Here is a 26,578-nt window from a genome sequence, read left to right as displayed (position 1 = left end):
TCTTTCAGTTATATTCTCATACGCAAACATTCTCATATAAAATTATAAATATACAAAATACTTAAAGAATAGGGTAAGACCTATTTTATTTAAAAGTGTGTGTGCTAGAACTAACATCCAATTTATCCCCCATCCACCACGCAGGTCACCTGGTCATAGAAGGAGATGAGGTTGATCAGGCATGGCTTGCCTTTCATGAATCCATGCTGACTGGACCTAATCCTCCAGTGGTCCTGCATACATTGTGTGATTGCATTCAAGATGACCTGTTCCATCACTTTACCTGTCACTAAGATCAGGCTGACAGCCCTGTAGTTTCCTGGATGCTCCTTATGACCCTTCTTATATATGGGCACCATATTAGCATGTCTCCAGTCATCCAGGACCTATCTGGATGACCATGACTGCTGATAGATGATGGCCCAGCAATCCCACCTGCCAACTCCCTCAGCACCCTCATGGCCCCATGGACTTATCCAGGTGGAGCATCAGGTCTCTAACTGTTTCCATCTGAACTGTAGGGATTTCTTCTGCTTCCTGTCTCAAACTTTCAGGTTGGGAGGCTGGGTGCCGTGGGAAATAGGTGGTCTAGCTAGTAAAGACAGATGCAAAGAAGGCTTTAAGAACCCCAGACTTTTTCTTATCCTCTGTAGGCATGTTTCCCTCCCGCATCCAGTGAAGAATTGAGATTCTCTTTGGCCCTCCTCTTGCCATTAATATATTTATAAAAACATTTTTTTTTTTTTTTTGTTATTCTTAACTATAGTGGCCAGGTTGTGCTTGTGTTAGTCTTTGGCCTTCCTGATTTTTTCTCTGCATATCCTGGCAACTTCCTTGTACTCTTCCCAAGTTGCCTGACCCTTCTTCCACTGGACATAAACTCTCTTTTTCTCCCAGACACACAGAAAAAGCTTCCTGTTCAGACACGCCGGTCTTCTTCCCCACCACCTCATCTCATGGCACATGGGGACAGCCTGCTCCTGCACCTTTAAGACTTCCTTCTTGAAGAGTGTCCGGCCTTTCTGGACCCCTCTGCCCTTCAGGACTGACTCCCAGGGGAACCTCCCTACCAGTGTCCTGAACAATTCAAAGTCTGCCCTCTGGAAGTCCAAGGTAACAGTTTTACTGATCCCCCTCCTGACTTTGCCAAGAATAGAGAACCACAGTGACCACATGTCATGGTCACTCTGCCCAAGACAACTCCCTACCACCACATCTCCCACCAGTCCTTCTTTGTTTGTGAACAACAGGTCTAGTGGGACACCTGCTCTGGTAAGCTCACTAGCCAGCTGAGTGAGGAAGCTGTCTTCCACGCATTCCAGGAACTTTCTAGATGGTTTCCTCAGGGCTGTATTGTATTTCCAGTATATGTCTGGGAAGTTAAAGACCCCCGTGAAAACAAGCGCTGGCCACTGTACAGCAGGAAATAGCAGCAGTCTGTTTGCTTACTGCAAATAGTCAATGTGAACATTGTTTGAAGAATCTAGCCTTTTTAACAAATACCAATGAAACAAACAAAATTAAAATGATATCAATATTAAAAACTTATAACACTCGTTAGTGTAACATACCTTTACAATCTAGCAGAACAGGGATCAACAGTCTTACCAGACTGCCTCTTCTATATCTCCAAATGAAATTTAAATACATAAATAGGTTCAGTCTGGCTTCTGACTTCATAGCTCTGAAGCAGGGCCAGAAACCATTCTTACTTTATTTTGTTAATACTATCTCCACCATTAACACTGCAAATCACACAGGGAATGTTGCAAGTAACTATCTGTTGAGTGCCATCTCAACGGAGAAGAAGCTACAGCATGAAATGAGCACTTCTTTATAAAAAGGTATGGTGGCATTAGAGGTTCCATAGAACCTCTAATAGAGGTTCTATGAGAACATAGAGGTTCTATGAGAACATAGAGGTTCATTAGAACAGGACTGCAGCCGAGCAGCAAATGATAATGTAAGCTGCTCACTTAGCCAATAAGAATTGCTGAATTAATCACTTATGTTATCTGTTTTGGAAAGTATATCAAAATCTAAGGGATACCGCTGTTTAAGACTCAAAACCATGAACAATTCTTTTGACTTAGACTTCGCTAAAACAAGGTAGGGAAGCTAGTTGCAAATTACTTTTTTTTTTTTTTTTTTCTTGTAATAGGATTTTTCACCTCTTTTTATATAGTCGTGCAATGGCTGTAGAACTGAGAGAAAGGGGAAAAAAAAAAAAAAAAAAAAAAAAAGGAGCAAAATATATTATCTGCTTTGCAAATTTCCAAAGGTTTTTGCTTATTAAGAAATGTCTTTTGAAGAATCCTGTTATCTCTAGAGTCTAGTATGCCATTTTCTAACACTGGAAATACATACTGGCACAATCCAAGTAGGCGGATTTTAGTGAAAACAGAGAAGTGCTAGAAAAATTACCAAATGTATTTTCTTTTAAATACATTTTCTTTTGGCATTAAATTTTACTGAGCAGATAGGTCCTTGCCTCTGATAAGAAAAAATCATTTAGTGTTAACAAAAAATTCTTCAGAAAAATAATGGTTTCTGTGAATATGAATCAGTCTCAATGATTAATGAAAACTGTTTTCTAGAAGTATATTTTGAATTAATGTGGTCTTTCAGTTGTGATCATATCCCAAAAAAGATACCTATCAAGCTAAAACAAAACAAAATGACTAAATCCCTCAAGAATCCCATCTTCCTCCCTCCCTCCCCTCCCCCCCCCCCAATTACTTTTAGGTACTTCCTTCAGCCTTGATACTTTTCTCCTCTTAAATCTTGAGAATGATAACATTTGTACACAAATGGAACTATTTTTTAGTGTCTAAGAAAGTATAAACAAATGTAAAAGAAAACATTAAGTATGAAATAGAAATGTGCATTAGCTGCATGTCTATGTGAGACAAGATGTAAATATAGCTGGTGTGTTGATAGGTACAGTGTGGCAATGTTAATATGCTAGTCTGACTGACAACTACAGTGTGGTTAAGCTGAAACTTATGTATGTCCACAGGAAAAAAAAAAACTGTCAACCACAGGAAACAGCAGATATCAAAGGAAGAGAGAGCACTGGACAAATCACCAAGCCAAAATGTCTCTGTGGTGCATGTACACCAAGACAAGTGAAGGTATGATTTCCACGGAATGGTGTAAGGATATAAGAAATATGTCCAGAAAATAAAACTGTGAGTATGCTTAGGCTGATGAACATGCCTGTTGGGAAACAAATTTGGAGAACAAAGGTTGCTGAAAACCAGTAAAAACTGGATCTAATTTGTGGCAAGTATTGGTACATACCATAATGTATGGTGCAGATTGTGTGGCTTTCATCTTCCACTAGATTAATTCTACAGTCCATAATCTACAATTATTTTTTCACAAATGGCCCTTCCAATTTTTCTGTTTTATTAACTACTTCTACAGTGTAGACCTTGGGTAACATATTCTTATTGAAAACACTGGTCATGTTGATGATACTTTGTTAGTTATAACAGTTAGTGCATAATTTCATTGACACTCTCAATCATTAAACACCTGTGACTTTTTAAATATGCCCTTTTTTCTTTGACCTTGCCAAGGTGGTTTAGGGTATTTACTAGAACATGACCTCTACAGGTTCTTAGGCTGTTTTAAGACCTAAGTATGACTGGATACATAACACTGCAAACATACTGCACTATAGCTGATTATATGTGTAATTTATAGTGGATATTTTGCTACCTCAATGACTGCCTTTATACCAGTTCTTCATAAGAGTTAATCTAGCACAATTAAAAGCAAACCAGCCTCTGATTTCACCATTGGTGTTCAAAAACTTAAAAGATAATTCTAAAGCTTTTAAAAGTTTGTTTTCCTACAGTGGCTGTCTCTGAAGAGAATCATTTCCTATGGAATGTCTCTGCTATGTTCTATGTAATACTGAGGGATATTCAAACAAAATCACTAATTACCTGAAGAAACTAGACTCAATGTCAAATTCACATGCAAATACCTCTGATGAGGTACTTTTAGATATTCCATATGAGAAAAAGTTTAATGTTTTACTATCAAATTTACTTATTTGAAGATATTTTATATTACATAGGATTTTGATTAATTAGAGAAAAACAATAATGTAATAACAATAAAACAATAATGAAAAACAAAAAATCACAACACAAGCACAATATAACAATTGCAATGTATGGTTGTGTCACTATACAAACACGATTCCCATTACTGGTCTCTATATGATTACCATCACAATGCATCCCCATGGGCATTGGATGCATCATAATGCATCCAGTGGGCATCCCCAGTCACTGGGAAAGATACATGGGTTGAAGCCAGCTGAAGCCTGTTCTCTTCAAAATTAATTCTGTTGGTTGTTCAGATTTTATGCTCTGTGTTGGGCTCGGCCACATATTAATTTTCTCCACTCTGGTATGTCTTGCTCAGGAAGATTTTAGTATTGTTGTTAGCTCAGGGAAAGTTGTTTACATGGCCAGTTGATTCACTCTACTGATATTGACTTTTATCAAAACTGTACTGATACAGATCTTCATCAAAAGCAAAGGCCACCCTCTGGTTACCTCTATGTTAAGTTCAGCTTCCTTTGCAACAGCTCTGACCACTCTTGGTGTTCTTTCCTGAATAAAGCACATGTTCATGAGCACATCATCTATGCCCATCTCCTCTCAACCTTCTTTCATTGTAGGGTTCCACTGGTGGATCACACGCATTCCTACAAATGAAACATGAAATACCTAGGGGCCTGGGAGTCACTTTCAGGCTACAGCTTGCAGCACAGGAGAAGAAAGGAGACTGTGAGAGGAAAATAATAATAATAAAAAAAAAAAAATCAAGAAAAATTAAACCAAAACCAAAACAACAACAACAAAAGATTGGGAGTGGGCCCAAACTTGGGGGAAGACCCCACTACAGAAGTACGTGCTTGTAAACACACCTCCCCCTCTCCTTCCCCTACTTCTTGAGGAGATTCAGGTTAACACAGAGACAAGTGGTCATCCTGAGAGACTAGAAAGCATTTTCTTGTATAACATTTAAAACTATATTATTAATAAGGCTTTTTTTTCAGAATTATCCAGATAACTTAGACTATTATATCGTTAAAATTGTAACTGGGCTAATAATAATTTTTAGCTCTGTATATACGGGTTTTTCTTTTTTTTTTTTTTTCCCCATAGTAAGATTTTCAGTGTAACATTCCTGTAGATTTTTATCCTTTGAGGCCATTAGTGTGTTAACTGGTAGGGCACTGCATTCAGTTTAATAGCAATCATAAAAGTAGAAATTCTGCAAATTAATTTTTTCAATCCAAAAATTAAATGAAGCAAAGCATGTGCAAAAGTGAATAGTCTGAATGTTAAATTTTCACACTGCCTTTCTAATGAAGTGGTATGTAGGAGGAATTAAAGTAAACTATTTACTTTATATTTACTTCTTTATATTTTTTTCTTTATATTTACTTCTAGATGTAATATTATGAAATGTGTCTAGAGGACTAGTTCTGCAAACAATTTCTTTGCCATCTTGTGAAGTGATGCATTATTAGCTGTTGATCAAATAAAGTATATGTTAATCTTTATTATTTTGCAACAAGACATGTTGTCTATATTTAATAAGTTGTTTCTGGGTATTCATAGTACATCTTTCATTGATGTATGACTCAATGACAAAAATGAAAAAAGTTCAAAAAATAACAATTAAGGCCTTTCGAATTCAATGTATATTCTGAAAAAGTATTTTGTCTTTTCTGAGTCAGAAACTTATGCGTCTGTAGATAGTTATAAAACAAATTACCTTGCATAATAATAGCAGGCAATTATGCCTCTATATTAGGGATAAGAACCCAATTTTCAACAAGGCATGATATTAATATCTCTAAGCTGGGTTATGTGAAATTCAAAGCAGTTCTCCATACAATACATTTTTTCCCCGTTTTATAAAGTTTACATAAGGTAAACACTGATGTAGATATTAATCACAAAATCATAGAATCATAGAACATCTTGAGTTGGAAGGGACCTACAAGAGACCCCTGTTCCTGGGGGTGTTTAAGGAAAGTTTGGATGTGGTATTTAGGGCCAAGGTTTAGTGAGTGATATTGGTGGTAGGGGAATGGTAGGAACAGATGATCTTGGAGGTATTTTCCAACCTTAACAATTCTATGATTCTATAATTATATGATTTTACTTAAAATGTGATCAGCACTGATGGACCTCAATGCCATTTCCCAGGGGACTTTACTAACTAATTCCCTGAGCAGTCTGAACCCTCTTTCATGTTGAAGTTTTGCTGGCAGCTTTCCATCTACCACCAATGGTTTTAAATTAGACTATTTCATGATAACTATGGCCAAGAGAGCTACCAATCGCCACTTCACACATGAGAACTGTTTACAAGCAACAGATCTAGGAGGGTGCCTTTTCTAGCTGGCTCCCTTAGTACTTATACCAAAATGGTATCATCAAGGTGTTTTAGGAAGCTCCTGGACCTGTTTGCACCAGCTGTGTGATATTCCCAGTTAATGACTGGCAAGTTGAAGTCCCTCATAAGCACAAGGGCAGCTGATCCAGGGGTAGAGACGTACATGTAATTCATTGGTGTTTTCGTCCTGGTTGGGTGGTCTGTAGTAGACACCCACAACATCCCCTTTATTTACTTTTCTTTTTTTTCTTACCCAGGAACTCTCAACTGGCATCACAAGCTGCAAATTCTGTACAGTCCAGCCTTTCCACCACATACGTGTATAGCCCTATCCCCTGTCCATCCGTCCATCCCTGTCCCCCCCCCCCCATCCCTCTAAAATGCCTATAACCATCCATCTTACACCACTCACAGGATTCTTCCTTCCAGGTTTTGCTTATACCAATGTTGCTGTAGCTCTGGGTCTGAGCCAAGGCTTCTAGCTCCTTTTGCTTGTTCCTCTTGCTCCATTCATTGGTGTAGAAGCATTTCAAATGTGCTTCAGTGTAACGAACCTCACCGAGAAGACTGAAGGATCTCACTAGCATGCAGTCCTTTAGATTTTGGCGTGTTGTTTCATTCCTTATCACCATTGAACCTGGTATTATTCCTTTCCCCCTTTAAGTCTAGTTTAAATCCCTGTTTAAATCCCTGTTCATCAGCCCTGCCAACTCTTGTGCAAAAATCCTTTTCCCTCTCTGAGAAAGATGCATTCCATCAGGTGCCAGCAAGGCCTGGTGTCATGTTGACCATCCAGTGATCAAGAAACCTAAAATTCTGCCAGTGACACCAGCCTCACAACCATGTACTGATCAGCTGTGTCTGCCTGCTACTTTCAATACTGTTCCCTGGTGCTGGAGGAATAAAGGAATAATTTGGAAGTGTTCTGTTTATCAGCATAGCATAAGACTGTGCATAGCCTGCTCCATCACAGCTCTCTTGAAGACAAAGAAGTTAAAATATTTTATACTACCTCCTATTGATTTATTGTTCATGTTTTTCTTTATTGGAAGAAAAGGAATTTAATGTATATTCCTGAAATCAACTTTCAGCAAGATTCCATAACAAGATAGTGTAGTCAGCAAGAATCCTGAACTTCTAACGTGTTCCTTTGCTTTTCTTCCACCAATGTAACTCTATCCAGTAATTCAATGTGTCAAAACTGCAAAACAGCATATATCTGTTTCTTGTGTGACTAGGAAGCTATGTTGTCATTTTTCTCTGTAATAATTTATTAATTAGTTGGAGAAACAAGTAGATGAAAATAAATATACTAAGGTTCTCTGCAACAACAACAACAACAAAAAAAACACAGATGGTGATTTCTCTCTTCTTCCTTCATTTTGGAACCAACTTTGTAGAAAAGTGCAGGCATTCAGGAAAAAAAAAAAAGAAAAAAAAAAAAAAAAAAAAAGAAGCAGCTCTGTGTAACTATTCCACAACAAACAGTGAAGGCTTTATTAGCCTCTGAAGCAAGTAACTTCAGGATCTTTGATGAGTATAGAAATGACAGCTTTGACAATTTATGCCTGCTATCTTGGATTTGATGACCATTTTCTAACTTTAGTTGTAGAATTTCATATTAATGCAAAGAAGGAAAATAAGAAAAGACACCTTCTAATGAGTTCTACCATACAAATGCAGAAATGTCTGGGATCCTAAAAAAGCACCAAGGATATTCCAGATACTTTTGAGAGGTAGGTGAATAAAGACAGTATCAATTTGACTTATGACAGTCATGAAATGAAAGATCCAAAGCAGCTTTACTATATTTATCTGATCTAAATCAACTAAGATAACAGTACTAAGGATTTTTTTTTCTATGTTTCTATGATTCTATGACTTTCCTCCAGATTCCAATATGATTTGGATTACATATGGTGCATAGTTCAAAGGGTCAAATTATGATGTTATATAAAAAGTAGCTTAATTAGTCAATAGAGATACCCACACCTTTTTGATTTAACACAAATATAATCTGTCCAGTCCTGTGCAGAGGTAAATAGAAGATTAACTACTGAGAACACACAGACATATTCTAATCAATAACATTTTTTTTTTCAAAGTACAGTAGCTAATTAAACTGCATAATAAGAATAAAATGAGTTATTTTATTATTTTGGAAAAATCAAACACTGTGTTCACATGCAGTCTTAAAATAAAGACAATTCCTTCTATGGCCTAAATCTTTGGAAACCAGTCAGTGTATGAGAGAGTTAAAGCAGTTTATATTCAGCAACAAGAACCTTGTCGGTGCTAATGGGTTGCTATGACATTTACTTAGTGTAGAAATAAGACAAATAAGTATTTGCTTTTCTCAGTAGCCCAGAAAGCAGGCAGAACATGAAGTGAGAACAGCTGTGATGCTGACAGTAGGATGCAGTCCTGATTTTTTCTTTCTTCACACTGAATTGTTGGCTCCGGCTCAATAAGACTACTTGCATACTAGTCACAGTGAGCAAGACTAATGATGCTATATACTGAACTGAATATTAATATGCTACAAATGACTGCTACAATAACATGGCCATCCTTCTTACACCGTCTTGTGTTCACTTCTATGTCCACAGTAACTCAGAACTTCACAAGCAGATACCTCTTCTAAATACCTAATTTTACTAATATTCCTTTAATATTTTATAATATAAATTATGATATTTCTAAACTTCAACATGCTAAACTTCAACATGCAGGAAATTAATCAGCCTAGAATTTTGAGTTGGAAGTGACTGCACCTTCTTCGTCTAATTACCATAGTAGAAACATCTTAAAGGAAGCAGTCTGCATCCTGCTGTGCCAGAAAGGGATAGGAGATTTTCCCTTCCAAAGTTTCATATTATAGGTAGGTGATGACTATATAACACTTCTCATAGCCTGGTTATCCTACTCATTATATATATATATTTTTTTTCTCTTTTCACTAAGTGTTATCAAGCAAATATGCTGGGAGACAGTTTTAAACATGAGGATGTATTTTTGGTTATAGGGAGCAAGGCGTTTACCTGCTCTGTGCAGAAATGAATGTAATATTCATAGAGGGCATTGAAAAATCCAATAGTATATCTCTTATGTCAGCTGGTTAAGGCATTCACTTGAGACTGAAAAGGTCTGGGTTGCTCCATGAACTACTTATACATGTTATCCAATGTCTACCTCATGTAAAATGTATACTCCTTGGAGCACAGAACAGAATCCGTGTCTCTTTTCTCAAGTGAGATTTTGAACTGATAGGCTACTGAGTCATCGTTATGCTTGCTCTCTTTCCGATCCTATAAATTTTTAATTCTTTTCTACACAGTGAAACAACTTCAAAAAGAAGAAGGAAGAGTATTCTTAACCTCAGTACAATCTGCAGCCCAGGTATCAAGTTGAGAGGCTTGGGTGTGAGATTGAACTTTCTCCTTACTGATTATTATCACAGTCAGTATGTGTAAGTAAGAACATATTTTTGGTAAGTACATTTGTATGTGACATTTTTCCTCCAGCTGATGCATTTTATAAGAAGTCTACTCCTATGGATGTATATGTATACATAGAATAACATAGAATATATAGAATAACAACAATGGAATCTTAATTGGAGAAACGCCCAATTTTTCCATCCTGATTGTAGATAGGTATTACATATCATGAGTTCTTAAACTTTATCAAGATTATGTGTGTGCAAAAATGTCACTGAATAAAATTGAGACATATATTGTATTTAACATGTTGATTGGGTAGCATTTTGCATGACAAATGGGCAAAATTGTAACTACAGCTTACTGAAGTCCCTTGTGTCTTATACATCTCAGATGAAAATGTTAAGAGTGATTAGCTGCTACATCTAAAAGAGTTTCTTTCCTTCTTATAACTTTTTTTTTTTTTTAAATAGCTATAATGTTAATAGAAACCTGATAATCTCGATACAATTTTATCAGATTTCTTCTAATATATATGGATGCACCATTTCCACTGTCATATAGAAATGTACAAGTAAAAATATAAATATGTTCTTTTAAACTATCCAAAGAAATTTACATTCACACGAGGGAAAAAAATATATTTCACTCAAAGTAACAAAGTTCCATAGAACTACCTGGGCACATGGATTTTCTGACCAGTTCCAATATGTGTCTTAATGTTTTTGAGTCTGTCTCCTCAGCAGGACATTTGTTTAATTACAGTGTCAAAGAAGAAAAGACAGAACTCACAAAAGACCACAGAAGAGAGAATAAGTGTGTCTGCTTTAGGACTCTTTCACTGCTTACACTTCTTGTTGTCATTCATTAGGTTGCAGAGCAGAGGGAATTGAAAATCTCAGGTTGAAATCATTCAGTACTGCATTGCCAATTACAATACTGCACTGGACTCAATGGAACACCTTTTTCATGATACTAGTTGTTTAACAAAAATTAGTGGTAAGTGTAAAGTAGTTGAAAAATAAGGCAATTTTTCACAAATCAATCTGTAAAACAGGAAGTGATTAGTGGACACAATATAAACGACATAAAAAAAAAAAAGAAATAAAGGATAGCTCAAGTTGGAAGGAACCTCAGGAGGTTGCTTCTCCAAGGTCCTGCTCAAACCAAGGTCAGCTATGGGATCAGACCAGGTTGCTCAGTGCTTTATCTAGTTGAGCCATTTTCTGAATGCCAGTTTCTTTCAGTAAACATTAGAAAATTCTAAAGAAAACCTACAATGTTCTATTAACTACCCCTTGTGAATTTTATCCTGATAATTTGTCATTATGACACTGTACGTGTTACATTAAGAGGCTCAGGGCACGATTAAGTTGAAAATTCAGAATGCGATATTCAATAAACTATCATTTTTTTTGTCTGCTCAGTTGAATATCTGTTTGAAGCTGATGTCCCTAAAATTTACTTCTTAGTCCATCCAGGAATTTATAGTTTAGGTGTGCAATTTGTTTATTTGGTTCATTTATTCTTCTATTATTCTGTTTATTAAACGAAAGTGTTAAATATTAGGTATAAAAGTAATGGTGATATTGTAGAGAATGACCTTAAGGACATATAAAGATTTGCAGAAGCTGTAGCAATGTTCTTGGCACTTCTTGGTGCTTGTTGCTTCATGTGATTACTGAATAAATCAGACTGCATTGGCTGAGCTGATCAGATGGAGAATCTGAAAAAATCTATGATGTTTCTTTTAATATATTTTGAGTATACACATAGTTCTAATTCATCTTCTGTACCACATAAAGGACCAAGCATCAACTCTTTAATCCACCCTGTCACTGGGATTTTAAATACTGGAAGTTCCAAAGTCTTTTCAAATATTTATGTCCCGTATGGCAGTACTGAAAACTGCTGCCATGCCAACCGGCCTGCTAATATCTATTTTCAACAGGCAGAATGCATATCTCCCCTGCTGATTTTGCCCAAAGCCTTTTTCATTCTTTTGACTTTCTACCTGTGTAAGTTGACAATTAGAAAACAAGATAGCAATGATTAACTTTTTAACAATAAAAATGTATTAAAATATTATATTTTTCCTTTTTACACTAATATTTATAATTTCAGTCATTCTAGTATTTTGTAATTATTCCTGTGAGGGGCATTGTACAAGCTGTTTACATGAGATGAATGGAAGCATGAAAAGTACATGCTCCATTACACTCATAGTGTATTGCTTCTTAATTTACATCTTGCTTTGGGCAATGCAAGGGGGATTATTCTCGCAATTTCTGTATGGGTATTTCAAATTCTGTAGATTTATCTCCCAAGGCTGTTTTTACTTCTGATTTGAAAACTATTTGGTAGGCAGAAATTTCACCATGCATTTGTCAGATAAATTTCCTAGTTATCTTATTTTGCTTATAGCAACGTGGTGGTTTAAGGGAGGAGAGAATCATAATGACCATGACTTACTCTAATGGGACAGGAAAATGTAGGGCTTGAATACAATGAACATAATTACAATTTTATGAGCAATCATATAAATATATTATTAAAATACTTCTCTCAAACAGCATATTCAAAATGAGAAAAAAGTCAGTAAAATCAGCCTGAATAGATCTTCAATATACTTTCTTCTGTCTAATCTAAACCCACTGCCATTGGAAATCATTAGTTAAATGAACCTTAATCATATTAAGAAAATACTTTTACAAAGTACATTTTTCTCAGCATGTACCATTGATATATGTGAAAAGCAGTTTTGACAAGAAATAGCAATCTGACACAGAAAATTGGGGTATTCTTAAGATTAACTTTCTCCATTTTAGTCAGAATATGTCATATACCTCTAGCATTCAAATAATCGGGTTTTGATAAGAGGAATTCTGCTAACATACTGGATATTCATTCCTCTGCCCACTGACAAATCTGGTTAGAATGAAAAATCCCTGCTCTCCATGCTCAGCATCACAATTCAATAGCTCTTCTGTGAATATGAAAAATCAAGGAAGAATATGTGGTGAAACCATGATTACATTATGAAGACCAATCCCTCAATATGACTATGATTAATGCAGATGTCACTTTTTTCATAGTTTACATAAAGAAAGAAACAAACAAACATAATACCTACAGTTACCTTCCAATTCAAAAATGGTGTTTTGGTAATAAATTTGAACTAACTTAAGATATCCAAGTAAAATGCCTAAATTAGGAGCTTACCTAAACTGAGTTTGTTTCTGGAGAAGCTTGTCACAAGCCATCAGCTACAGTAAGACAGCAACAATGTCAGATGGAATGAAACTGGCCTTTTAAAAAAACCCACAGCATTAATGTAGCTGAAATAGATGTAGATAATAAAATCTGATAAAATATTTTCAAATAATTACAAAAAATGAGAAGGCTTGTTAGTATTTATTCACAGTATTTCTAAATATACAGCCCAGAAAGTTTAAACAGCTTCATATTTCAAAATCCCAAATGCAATATTTACTGTTTTGCCTTCACATTTCCCAAGACACCATCCTCATGAGGAGCAAAAGAGAGTAGTTTATGATAGTACAAAGAATAAGTTTAGAAGAAGGATAACACTGGATTCAGAATACAGAAATTTAGGCCTAAAATTCAAGAAAAAGTCTGTGCTGGTGCTCTTAAAATAAATTTGTCAAATCCTGAAATATTTATTATTGAACGATAACCCAAAGTTGCATTTATGGGTCATTTGAATAATATCTTTCTGCTGTTCTCTCGCTCTCTTCTGTGACATCTTAGCTACTACATGCAGTTATATGTATATTCTCTCCCCATCTGAGGAAGCAATCTCAGCATATTCCAGTGTGCTGTAGGGAAAAGTTGCCTTTTATCTGGTTCTTATGCTATGTGTAGCTCATAAACAGTTTGGAGTACAACTTGCATATACTGCCTAATGTCCTGGGACCAGACATGGGATTTTAGTGGACATGTTCTGTATTGGACTGTATTACTGAATTATTATTATTATATTATATTATATTATATTATATTATATTATATTATATTATATTATATTATATTATACTACTACTACTACTACTACTACTACTACTACTACTACTACTACTACTACTACTGTATTATTGAATACACGGACTGTATTCATCTGGGGGCAGGAGACAAGTATGAGAGACTGTCAGTGCCAGCATCCACAGGTAGTTTCTGAACTGAAGTGCTTGCTTGCTCCATTTCTCAAAGATAAAAAAAAATAAAATACTTAAAATACATAAAGTATGGACAAGGTTTGTCCATACTTTATATCCATACACAAGTTATGGGAAATGTGTTTAATGGCTTTCAAGATTTTAGAATCAGATTTAGAGTATCAGAAAAGCTAGTCATCATTTTCCTAGATAAAATATCTAGTGACAGTTTTTGATAGCTCATATTAAAAACACCTTGAATATTGCACAAAATGGATAATTTACATTCTTATTAGAAATATTAACAGCTCCAAAATAAGCATGTTATATAACCTCGGCTTCTATTTTATTGTCAAATTATTGTTCTTAATTCAGAAGTGAATGAGCTGGCATAGACATAAATGAAAGAAAAATCACTATAATGGAGATTTTTCAAATAAAGATTCAAACAACTATGAGGATTTAGCCTAAATGAAAGAGAAAAAAAATAAGAACCTACTTGCATTATAAAACCTTGTCAAACGTGAGTACTATCCTAAATCAAAATAAATAAAAAAGAATATATAAAGTAATATGCATATATCTGGATTCTCTATCATATAATGGCAGTCATGATAGCAATTTATCAGTATTCTAGGAAGGTTTATGTTTGTGTAAATGTCAAGATATTCTGCAGCTGGAGCTGTGAAAACAAATAAACGCAAGCACATTTTGCATAATTTTTCCAAGTAACTTGATTTTAATAATCCTAGACTGTTTTATGAATTTGGTTCAAATATGTTAAATACTTCCATTTGGAAAATAAAATAAAATAAAACCATAATAAAACACTATTAAAACAAACATAGTAGATGGTATTAGCTTAATGACAAGAGTTGACAAGAGTTTGTTTGTTTGTTTGTTTGTTTGTTTTAATACGACAGTGTTTTGCTTTTTCCTAGCATATTTAAAGTTTTAAGTTACAATATGTTCAAACCACTCACATAAAGACATTGTACAGAAACTAAGAATAATTGTGTCTCTTCATAAGCAAGCAAGGCTTCACATTCCTTTTTCTTCCAATAGTATTCCTCAAGGCACCTGTTACTGTGAGGAAGACATAAACTCAGCTCTGCCAAGAAAATGTAAATTGGAGATGGGATTATTTTTTGATTTAACTATATTTGGATTCCTAGACTTCTTAAAGAATATTTTTAATTTAAACTTTAATATCTCAATTCTTCAGTATTTGTAATAGCTCTTGTTTTCCTTTCAACTTTAACTTTGTCTGAAGACAGAAATTGCACATTAGTCTTGTATTTAGGCTTAGAAGTTAACCGCATGATTTACAAGTGTTAACTGTGTTGCATAGAAATAACACTTAAAATTGCTCCTCAATTATAATTCAATTCTTACACGACTCCTGTATGTTTATTTTTTTTCCAAATGCCAGTGTAATATATACAGTAGAATATAAAATTTCTCCAAGAAGTCACCATTTAAGCATTAAGAAATTTTACAGTAAGAAAATACGTTTAAGAAATAAAGTCTTGAAATAGTGCTTTGGTGACTGACACACCTAGCCCAAGCTCATGTCAGCATTAAATGAAATTGTGCCAATGGCATGCAAGTGATTTAATTTTGAAAGAGGAGGACAAGCATCCGTTTCATTTACAGCACTCTATTGTGGATATACAGGCATACTGAACATTAAAAGTGTATCGTACTTAAGCATAATGATATACCTAATTGTTGGAGCCCTCCTGGAAGGCTGCACAACAGAAGCAGAAAGAAAAAGAAACTTGTGCATTTATTTGTAGGCTACTTGATAGTAAAATGCCATGAGAAGGGTTTCTGTTTCCATTACAGAAATCAAACACATCTCTGGGTTCAAATACACATGCTGGAGCCAAAAGTACAAAGAGTCCAATGTTCAGATGAAAAGCAGCTACCAGAAATCATAATAACAACTCTTAAAGAAGAAAGTTGTGGGATGTGGTGAATTTTATTTTGCAGCCCAACTATAGTTTCTAGTGCTCAAAATAAGACAAATTTTCTAATCAAAATTTATGTGTACTTGTAACTTCCTTACTGACAGTACTTTTGTGCAGTAGCAGCAATAAAAATAATAAAAATAAAAAAGTATTTTCTAGCATATCCAGCTGGCTAGAAGATTCTGGCATATGATGATCTTATTTATTCACATTTTCATCAGTCTCTTGGCTAGATTACAGAAATGTGATATACCTCGGCAAGAAGCCTAGAGTGTTTAGGAAACTTCAACTAAATACAGAAGTACAGACCACCAAAACCATATAAAAGCTGTTTTGTGCTTTCTATACTAGTTACCACAAAAATTTATTCATGACACACTGTGGCTTGGTTTCAAGATATCTAAATGACCTCTGGAAGTTCCAAGTTGAAGATTGACAGATTGGCTTTTCTAACAGAACAGACCTTTTTACAACAAGCATATATTCATCATCCTTTAAGAATCAGGTTTTTCTTTCTTTCTTAGCCTATGGAATAAATTCTAGAGACAGGAGACTACCACAGAATTATTAGTTGTACATCACAGCTATCGCATTCTTAGATATTTTATGGACTACACATAATATTCTCCCCAGGTCAATGCTGTACTCTTTGCACTGGTAGAAAAATTTTCCACAGATCTGTTGCAATTCCCTTATCTGCTATTTCTGCTTATTACTTCTCATAACACTGTATTCAACTTTATAGATATGTCTTCATATTAGAAGTCTCTTGTACTACCTCTTCCTCTTTTTTTTTTTTTTTCTCTTCTCTAGTCTCTTCCCTCCCACTCCCCTACTCTTCTTGCTTTCAACTTCTTCTCATAGATCATGTATATCATACTTCTGATCATTTTTATTCTTTGTTTCACTCTTTAAAATTTGTTCACACCCTTCTTAAGCTGTAATACGCAAATCTGAACACTGTAACCCTCCCGCTGTAGCTTGAGCTGTAATTTCTCCCCCATTGTGTTAAGCTTCCTTGTACAGGGATCAGTTTTGATAAGTCCTAGCTATGTAACCTTGATTCAGACTGCTGAGAAAGAGCTGTGAGACCATCTGTATAGAGATAAGAAAGCTTAAAATTAGAGAGTAGAACTGCTGATCCATGATTCTTAGGAAATCAAGGATTCAAGAGAGAAAACATCAAAATGAAAAGCTAAAATCTTGAAGAAAAGAAATGCAGAGACTGCAACTGCAGGCTAGTCTAGTCAGGGTCAGTCAGGAACTGCTGGGTTGGGGTTAAGTCCTCAGGGCTGTCAGCATTGGTAGGGCACAAGGGAGGTGGCAGCTCTGCACCTTTGAAAATGGCTCACAGGACCTGAAGCCATTGACTCCCCTCTTCACTGGCACCTGCTCAAATGCTGAGGCCTCTTCAGGTGCTCTGCTGGAGTGTGGGCACAATAGTGCTCAACAGTGCTAAAAAATATTTGTCTTCTATGTGCATTGACCAACCAATTATTACTTTATACTTATGAATTACCCATATTCTGTTTGTAGTCTTTTCATGCTGTTAATGATGCCTAAACAAACTGACCAAAGCAGGTTATAACAAGTGTCATCAAATGGAAATCTTACAGGTCTTGACTAGAGCTGACTAATTAGAGAACACTGTTTCTTTCAGACAAATGCCTTTGACTTAGTCTACATAACAAATATTTGAAAAGATGAAAGTGAAACTGAACTAAAGAAAAACAAACCCACTTCAAAAACATGGACCCAATGTCAGACTGATACATGTTAGTCATGCTGCTCAATAAACTCTTCATAGAAAAAAAAAAGTATAAACACTAAAATAGAATAAAATGCACTAGAATAGAACTATTTAAGATGAAGAGATTAATTTCACTTTGTGAGAAAATAAATAGTAAGAATGAACAGGAATCCTATTTCATGGGTTTTGAAATGGATAACTGGTTTTAGATCCTTACCTTCGATTACTGTAAATACAGGCTTTTGTTTTGTTTTGTTTTGTTGTGTTTTGTTTTTGTTTTTGTTTTTTTCCTTTCTTCTAAGTCTCAGTATTAAGTACAACAGATTTTTCTTTCCATCACAATATGTCAGAGAAGTTCCTAATATTTAAGGAGACATTGCTTTTTGTGAGGGCAGTTTCTTCTAATACTATTAAAAACAGTGATGGAATATTTTGGCCATTTTGATAAAGGACACTTCTAAGAGCTACTGCCAGCTTTTTTCACCTCATTGCCTTGAGAACAATAGACATTTGAAAAGGGTATTCTTGAGAGAATTAATAGTATTTCAGTTGTAACACTGTTAAAGAAAAAAAAATACAATGACAAAAAGAAATGATAATTCTTCCTAAGAACAAAAATAATAATAACAACAATAATAAAAAGAGTAATGATTAAAGACTTGCAAGTATTTGTTATTGTACACATATTACTTTATGTCAACATTTAGGGACCTCCCATCCTTTATTACAAAATACCATACAGATTGAATTTCCTACTGTTGGGATAAATATTTCTGTTCAAATAGAGGGCTTAACCAAAGCTGGTGTTGCATCCACATGGTGTTTTCAATGGACAGTTTTCAAAAATTAGAACCTGAAGGTAAATAAATTGTGAGCATTTTTGTAGGTAAACGTTAGAACTGTGGCTGTGGTTGTCTGACAGAAATCCCTGTTGATTCCTTTAAGGAATCAACATTTCTCTAATGCCTTGTTTCTGCTGCTAAAGACATGTTGACATATATATGTCTGCTCTGCAAAAACTACAGATTTGTCTAAGTTTGTTTTGGGATGATACATAAACTTCTGTAGCAAGACTAGAGACCTATTTTGAACCCATTTGTTATTCAAGACTTCTTTGGGGAAAACATTTACTAGAAATATATTGTTCTGATGCTTTAGCAGTGTTTTGGCAAGTTTATCTTTGCTCTTAGCAGCAACCTGTCAAAAACATAGTTTACCTTTATTATTTTTATGGTGCCATAGTAAATAACCCATATTATAGATTTTATCATCCAAATCCAACACTGATATCTTGTTCTGAAAAATAAATAAATAAATAAATAGCTATCATTTGTTTTCTTTTCCCTTTTCTGTGCCAAGTGACAGCTTAGACAATTGCTATATTAGCCTTCTATGCCTTCGTTCTCTTTTGAAATAACATTGCAAAAATAATCATGAAAAGATCTTAGTGCTGTCAACTTATACTAGGGCAAAATTACCATCCTGAAAAACTGCATTGAGGATTAAATGACACTGCCATAGAAAGCACTTGTGGACACAAGAACTACTTGCAAGTACCTCCACAAAACATGTCACTTTTGTCAGATGGTTTTGAGTAGTCTTACAGGAAACACAATAACTCAAATAGAACAAACAGAATGGTTTCTGATACTGGTTGTTAAACTGATCCTTGATATTTGAAGTCTGAAATACTAATTTGTTCTAAATCTTCAGGTATATCCTGAAATAAGTAATATTGTATGCTCTGGACTATTTTATTTATCAGAGGGTATGTTCACCTCACATATTTACTTCAGACTTATTAGAAATGTATTATACTTGCAAGAAGGATTCTTATTTAAGGCAAAAGTTCTGTAATAGAATTTCATTCTCCCTGTGACTAAATTACTGTAACAGTATCTGTTGCTGTCATCCTTTTATTTTCTGTCAGACAACCACAGCCACAGTTCTAACGTTTACCTACAAAAATGCTCACAATTTATTTACCTTCAGGTTCTAATTTTTGAAAACTGTCCATTGAAAACACCATGTGGATGCAACACCAGCTTTGGTTAAGCCCTCTATTTGAACAGAAATATTTATCCCAACAGTAGGAAATTCAATCTGTATGGTATTTTGTAATTCTGCAACCTTCACCAGATGTGTTTTCTGATATTCTCTTTCACTCCAATTATACACTGTGTTATTTTTTTCTTTGACACTAACTAGCTATTAGCATTGTTGTAAATTCACATCTGTACAATGTTATTTCCATGTAGGGAAAATATGAAAAGAAAGTAGGAGTCTTCTAAATATCCATGATCATTCCTTTTACAGATAAGCAGTTGAGAAAGACCTTTTACAGTGGGTCCAGAGAAGGGTGATAAAAATGATCAGAGGACTGGAGCACCTCTCTTGTGAAGTAAGACAGAGAGAGCTGGGCTTGTTTAGCCTGGAGAAGAGAAGGCTCCAGAGATACCTTACTGCAGCTTTCCAGTACTTAAAAAGGGCTTTATAAGAAAGATGGAGATGCTATTTACAGGGGCATGTAGTCATCAGATAAGGAGCAGTGCTTCTGAACTGAAAGAGGGTAGATTTAGATTAGATATTTGGAATAAATTCTTTACTCAGAGGGTGGTGAGGCACTGGAACAAGTTTCCCAGATAAGCTGTTGATACCTCCTCCCTGGAAGTATTCAAGGCCAGGTTGGATGGTTTGGACAGCTTGATCTAGTGGAAGGTGTCCCTGCCCATGGCAGGAGATTGAACTAGATGCTCTCAAACGGTCCCTTCCAATAAAAGGAGTCCCTTCCACTCAGTCCAAAGACAATAATTTTGTTTGTCAGCTGTTCATGAATGTATCTTAAATATAGAAGGCTATGAAACCAAGCATTGGTAGAGAATGTGCTGATTTGCAATGAAAAGTGGCAACAAAATGGCATGTGTCTATGGAAAAGAGGACCACTTTAGTCAAAGATGTGTTATATAAAGTGAAGCCAGTTTTGCTGTAAGTCAAATCAAAAGCAAGTCAATCATGGACTAAAATAGAAAGTTTGAGGAAACAAGCTCGGGATGCTAGATGTGACAGAGTAATACAACCTTAGGGCAGAAAATATTTGATGATAACAATGATAAAAGCTAAATAACTCAGGATTTATTAGTTTATGATTGTGAGTTTGTTCTATGTGTTGACTAAAAAATAGTTTTAGACTTATGCTAAGCCTGCATGTGCTACGTATCACAACCGTTTTGTGGAGCTCAATTGCAAACACAGAGTACCCTCACAGATACGTTTCAAGGAAAGAATGTGCACAGTGTTTTGATAAGGCCTTATTGTAGAAGAATGGGCATATAGGGTCCAAGGCCTCATTTCTTCACTGTGTGTCCAGGGGCTATGGTAAAGTAACCAAGAAAAGGAACATAATTTAAAAGAATCTTAAAAGCATATGTCTGATGACTTGTACACTGCACTGAGAATAAGAAGTGGGAGTAATAGCTATTTTCTTAAATCACTGTGCTCTTTCAGATGAAAAACCCTGATCCAAAAATTATAATTGGTACACTGTGAATTTGTGAAGGAGAGACAACTGAATAATATATCAACCTAGTGAAAACAACAATATATGCAGTTTATACTAGAGGCTGTCACGTGTATTTTCTTTGATCAATGAAATTCACATTCTACAGCTCTGACTCGGATATATATTATTTTTAGCATTTGGTGCCATTTTTCTTTTATTCTTTCATACAGATCTTTCATACAGATACATTACCAAACCTTGTGATGTACTTTCCAATGCAAATTATATGATTCTGTGATGATACATGACTAAATCCTATTTAAACTGGCTTTTGGCCATTGCAATTCTGTTAAGAAAAATTAATGGGTTATCAAATCTATCACACTGTAAGTACATACGGAGGATTCAGATGCCCCTTAAATAAATATGACCATTTCATATTACTGTGTTCTTTCTCTCTCTTATTAATTAATTAATTAATTTATTTATTTATTTTCCCAGACTGTCCCTAGGATAAAATTAAGACTTACAAAGCTGTTATTTTTAAACATTGTTTTGCAGTCCTTGAGGTACAAGAGGAGATTTTGTCCTTAAGGTACAAGAGGAAATTTTGGTGCCATATGGCAGTAGGGGTTGCTATGGGAATTATTCATTGTAACAGAATTGTAGGGTGATTACTCAAAGCAAATTCCAGTGAACAGCCTTAATTCATGTGCTCCTTTTTCGTTAAGAATTAATCTGATTTTTTTTTAAATACATATGCTATAACCACAAACACATGAGAGTATAAAATATATAAATATTTTATATATATATAATATATATATATATTTACTGTGTAGTTCTGCTTGCTTCTCTATTTGCTTACTTTTTGTTTGTGCAATATGATTTCAGAATTAAAATAACAAAGGCAGGGAAGATGTCCAAATTCATCTACAGCATGGTGTTGATAAATGACAATGCTATAGTTTCCATGAGCTTTGACAACTAGGGGAAATGTGATACAGACTAGCACTTTAAAGACACAAAGATTCTGTAGTTCCAGAATTGCCCTAGAGGAAATTTCCCTTTTAGGACAGTGTATAATTCTACTCAATACTTAAAGAGGCAGTGATATTTAAAGTTCTCCACAGTAAATACAGTATATTTGAATTATTTTTCTTTTCAACTAGGTAAGTAATTTGGTCCCTTTTAAAAATTATCTCCACACATTGATAAACTTTCTTTTGTATATGGCAGCCAACTGTGAAAACAAACCAAAACAAACCAAAAACAACAACAAAAAATAACCTGTAGAAAAGTTTGTTTGTTTGTTTTTTTCACTGTGAAATTTTTTTGTCTAATTTCAATTTGCATTTTGTGCCTGATACTGTTGAGAAAATGATATTTGAAAACCAAATGAGAATAAATACTCTTGGGTGTCAAGTTGACTTGCTTAACTACAGGACCCTAGGTGTCTCATGATCAGAGGTGCACCTGTTGGTTTGAGGAGTATGATTCACTGTCTAGCTTACACAGCAAAGGCATAGTTTTCTATCATAACATTGAAAAATAAAATAGACATGCACTGAACATAAGAATTACACTATATAGCATTTCTTTGACTACCTATATGGCATAAAATACCAATTTACAATCATACCTTTAGTTTCTAATTTACAAATATACTGACTCTGTATAATCTACCTAGACTAATGTAATCTGAATTAGACTAATCTAATCAAAATTCCAGAATGGAACAAAGTCTGCATATATTCACATATATTATACATATATACAAATATATACACATATATATCTGACCTTTACCACCAGGTATTTGTGTTCATTTGTGTTAATAAGAATTAATTTTCAAATTGGTGTCAGGAAAGATTTCTAAATTTCACAATGGATGTCATGGTTATGAATGCAGAGGACGAGACTTGTCATTCAAATTAAACCATCTTTCATTATGTGCACTTTTTCCAATTCAGGAAATTTATATTTTTGGGTAAACTAGCTGAAATGGGTTCTGCTTCTGGTTGTTTCAGGCTTACTTGCATCCTTTTTCCAAGATATTTCTGTGACATGCTATGTTTCTTGACAGTGCATATCTTTCACATTCCTGCTGAGCTTTTCCCTAGTTATTCATCTGCAGACACCTCTGTAGCTTTTACTTCACTGGGCAAAAGCACAAGATGCGTAGTTCTTGTAAGTCCTAAACTTGAAGTATTTAGATATATATTACACACCAGCTGAAGAAAGACAGAGTGACAGATTTGTCTCTGATAAAGCATACACTTTATTTTCTCTGTTGATGATTCCCTGTTATATTCTTTCTGAATTGCTCCCTTAACTTTTTTTTTTTCTTTTTTCTTCCCCCTCCAAAAAAACAATCAATCAAACAACAACAACAACAACAACAAACTTCAAGGTCTTCATCACCTTTTATTTAAAAACGTAAAAAAGACTTTAAGAATTACCTTTTTTTTTAGTAATTACAAAGTGAAAGGTGGGTATCTTGCCTTGGGTTATTATTCAATGATCCTCCTGCAATGTGCTAAAATGGTGGAAATGAATTAAGGGATACAAACCTTGTATTCCTGCATGAATTTAAAGAACTCTGCTAAATATCATTTTTGCCTGTGTGCATGACTGATTTTAAAGTTTGATCAAGTAGATTGTTCTAGCTTTAGAACTGACAGTGATAGCATAAAGAGGAAAGAAGTGAAATGATTATGGAAGTTTATAATCAATAAATAATTAATAGCAATTATTTATTGGACAGTAAATCAATGAAAGAAACTTGTGCCCATTTTCATGTTGTCACAAACATAATAGATAACTAGGCATAATCGATACAAAGCTAATTTCTAGACACACTAAGAAATGACTGATTTTATGAATATTTATATGCTCAATACATCAAAGTGGCATGAACTCTTTCTGAGCAATTTAAAATTTTGTAAATTGTTCATGTCTATTTTTATTTCAATCATATTCCCTGCATGATAAAAATAAATACATGTGACTTTTAATGAATAGAAATTCTACAATATCTTCTACTTTCTTCTCAGTTAGAATGCACTTAAAGGACAATATATCATAATATTTTACTAACAAAGGCTCAATTTCCAGTTAAGCCTAGGGTTTTGCTTTTGTCCACAAGTTCTTTTGTGAAGAGAAGTTCCTACTAATATAAAAGTCTGACATATACCTTTAATCAGGTATTCAACAATTCTTTTGGGAAACTTTTATTAATAATTTGGTAACTGTGAGGATGTGAATTAAAGCAAGTCACAAGATATTTATGTAAATATCAACGAGTAAGTGTGCTAAATGACCTTTTAAGGTAGTCGGGAATGATAATTTAAATTAGCTTGCCTTTTCTGCCTGTCACATTTGATATGAAAAGTCAAATAGAACTTGTTATCTTAAAAAATACAGAAAGAAGACATTTCTTCTCCAATTTTCCTTTTTTCTTTTTTTTTTTTTTTTTTTTCTTTTAATTTAGAAACTTATAGAGGATATTACACTACAAGAAATGCAATTGCATAACATTATTTTATTGAGAATCACAATATTGCCCTGATCCTACCGTTTCATGTTGATATTACCATGTATATTTCCTTATGTTGTCAAAAGTTTATTTTCTTAGATATTGTGTGGATTTGATTATGTCAATACATTTTCCAGCTGTGATATGGACATGGTGATGTGACGTTGTGGTCCTGTATCATCTGATGACTGCACACAGGATTTGCTCACATTTCTGAAAGTAGGACATATGAGAAAAAATATGACTGTAGTACTTGCTAAACTTTGTCTGAAGAAGTACTTTCATACTTTCTTTTTTTTTTTTTCAAAAAAAGTAATTTCATACTTTTTTCACTGGTTGATAATTACTGCCAAATAGGAAAAGTGTGTGTGTGTTGATTATATGCTTAATTCTGCAAGCTGAAAAAAATAATATATATATATAATCATAAGGCTGATCCACAAAAGGAGAAAAAGGTCATTGAGACAGATTGCCAGACTATGCTTTGCCTTAATATAATTGAGAAAATACAGTGCAGTATTTCAAACTGGTTAGAGACATAATATGATTTGTATATCATGCCTATGTCACTCCTTCAAATTATTAGAATGTTTTAGGCAGTAGGTTATACCTAAATTGTAATGACTCACTTTGCATTAGCATCTATCTAGCTCAGTAGCTAGGAGTCATCACTATTGCATTTCAAGTGGTGATTAAGAGAAGAACATTTTTATGTGTAAGCAGTAATATAGCTTTGCAATAAAAAAGTAGAATGAGAATTATCCATAACACATTTTCCACTTGCCACATGTAAAAGTTCAAATTTGTCAATGACTTGTTGTAGATATTATGTGTGTGACAAGGCAGAGTCTTAATATCAGCAGCAAGAATTTGCCTGTTAATTTACCTGAAACTAACTCCAAAGTGAAGCCCTACTATTGCTAGCGCTACTTCTCTCTCCAAATATACTAAAAATTCAAATTCTCTTTACATGTGCCTGATGGGCAGGACACCACGAGGATGTTCCATCATCTGGACAGGACAAAACAAATACAATATTTGGGTATCTTCAAATGAAGTGGATGTGATTTTCTGTTGCTATAATTCCTTATTGAGTTGGGCAAGCAGAGAGAAAATAGTTTTTGTCTAAAACCAAAGCCCTTCTAGTAATTTCATATGCTTTCATTTTATACCACAAGTTTTAATTGTAATCTGGATCTTGATAATGATTTGTATTAAGACAATAACAATGAATAAAACATACAGTGTTTTTTGTTGTTTTGTTGTTGCTGCTGTTTCTTTTCTTTTCTTTCTTTTATTTTTTTTTTTTTTCATATAATCATAGAATCATTAAAGTTGGAAAAGACCTCCAAGATCATCTGTTCCTACCATCCCCCTACAACCAATATCTTCTGTTCACAGTCCCTGAAGATCTTTAATCTTTCTGCCTTCTCCCTGAGCTCTGCTACCAGGCTGATCAGATCCTCCACCTGCTCGCTCACACCTCACACATGTGGGATCTCTATTTCATTAGAGAAGATATTTATGTAGTTATATTGTAAAACATGATGGTATGATTTAAAACCCAACCTGATCTTATTCACTGTTGTTGATAACAAAACATGTTGCAAGACAGCTTACTCTGACCTAGGATTTACAGGGCTTTTCTGTTACATCATAAACCAATAATAATGCCCCATTATCCACCAAAACCAAACCAAAACAAACCAAACTAAAAACAAAACAAAACAAAACAAAATAACCAACAGAGAATGTTGTTTACAAAGAA

The 26,578-nt window shown here is 34.5% G+C and overlaps 1 long non-coding RNA gene across 1 annotated transcript; it reads left to right on the top strand.

Annotated features, from left to right (window-relative positions):
* The first annotated feature begins 1,018 nt into the window (after positions 1-1,018).
* LOC311433942 lies at positions 1,019-26,068 on the top strand. Its single transcript, XR_014691098.1, has 6 exons — positions 1,019-1,113; positions 3,020-3,134; positions 9,168-9,316; positions 9,773-9,904; positions 10,747-10,874; positions 24,948-26,068. It is a non-coding gene; the product is annotated as an uncharacterized lncRNA (long non-coding RNA).
* The last annotated feature ends 510 nt before the right edge of the window (positions 26,069-26,578 follow it).

The sequence above is a fragment of the Aythya ferina genome (genome assembly GCF_964211825.1).
Source record: "Aythya ferina genome assembly, chromosome: 3".
In the NCBI taxonomy this organism is placed as follows: Eukaryota; Metazoa; Chordata; class Aves; order Anseriformes; family Anatidae; genus Aythya; species Aythya ferina.
Note: the sequence above shows the minus strand (reverse complement) of the source record. Positions and strands in the feature narration are given on the sequence as shown.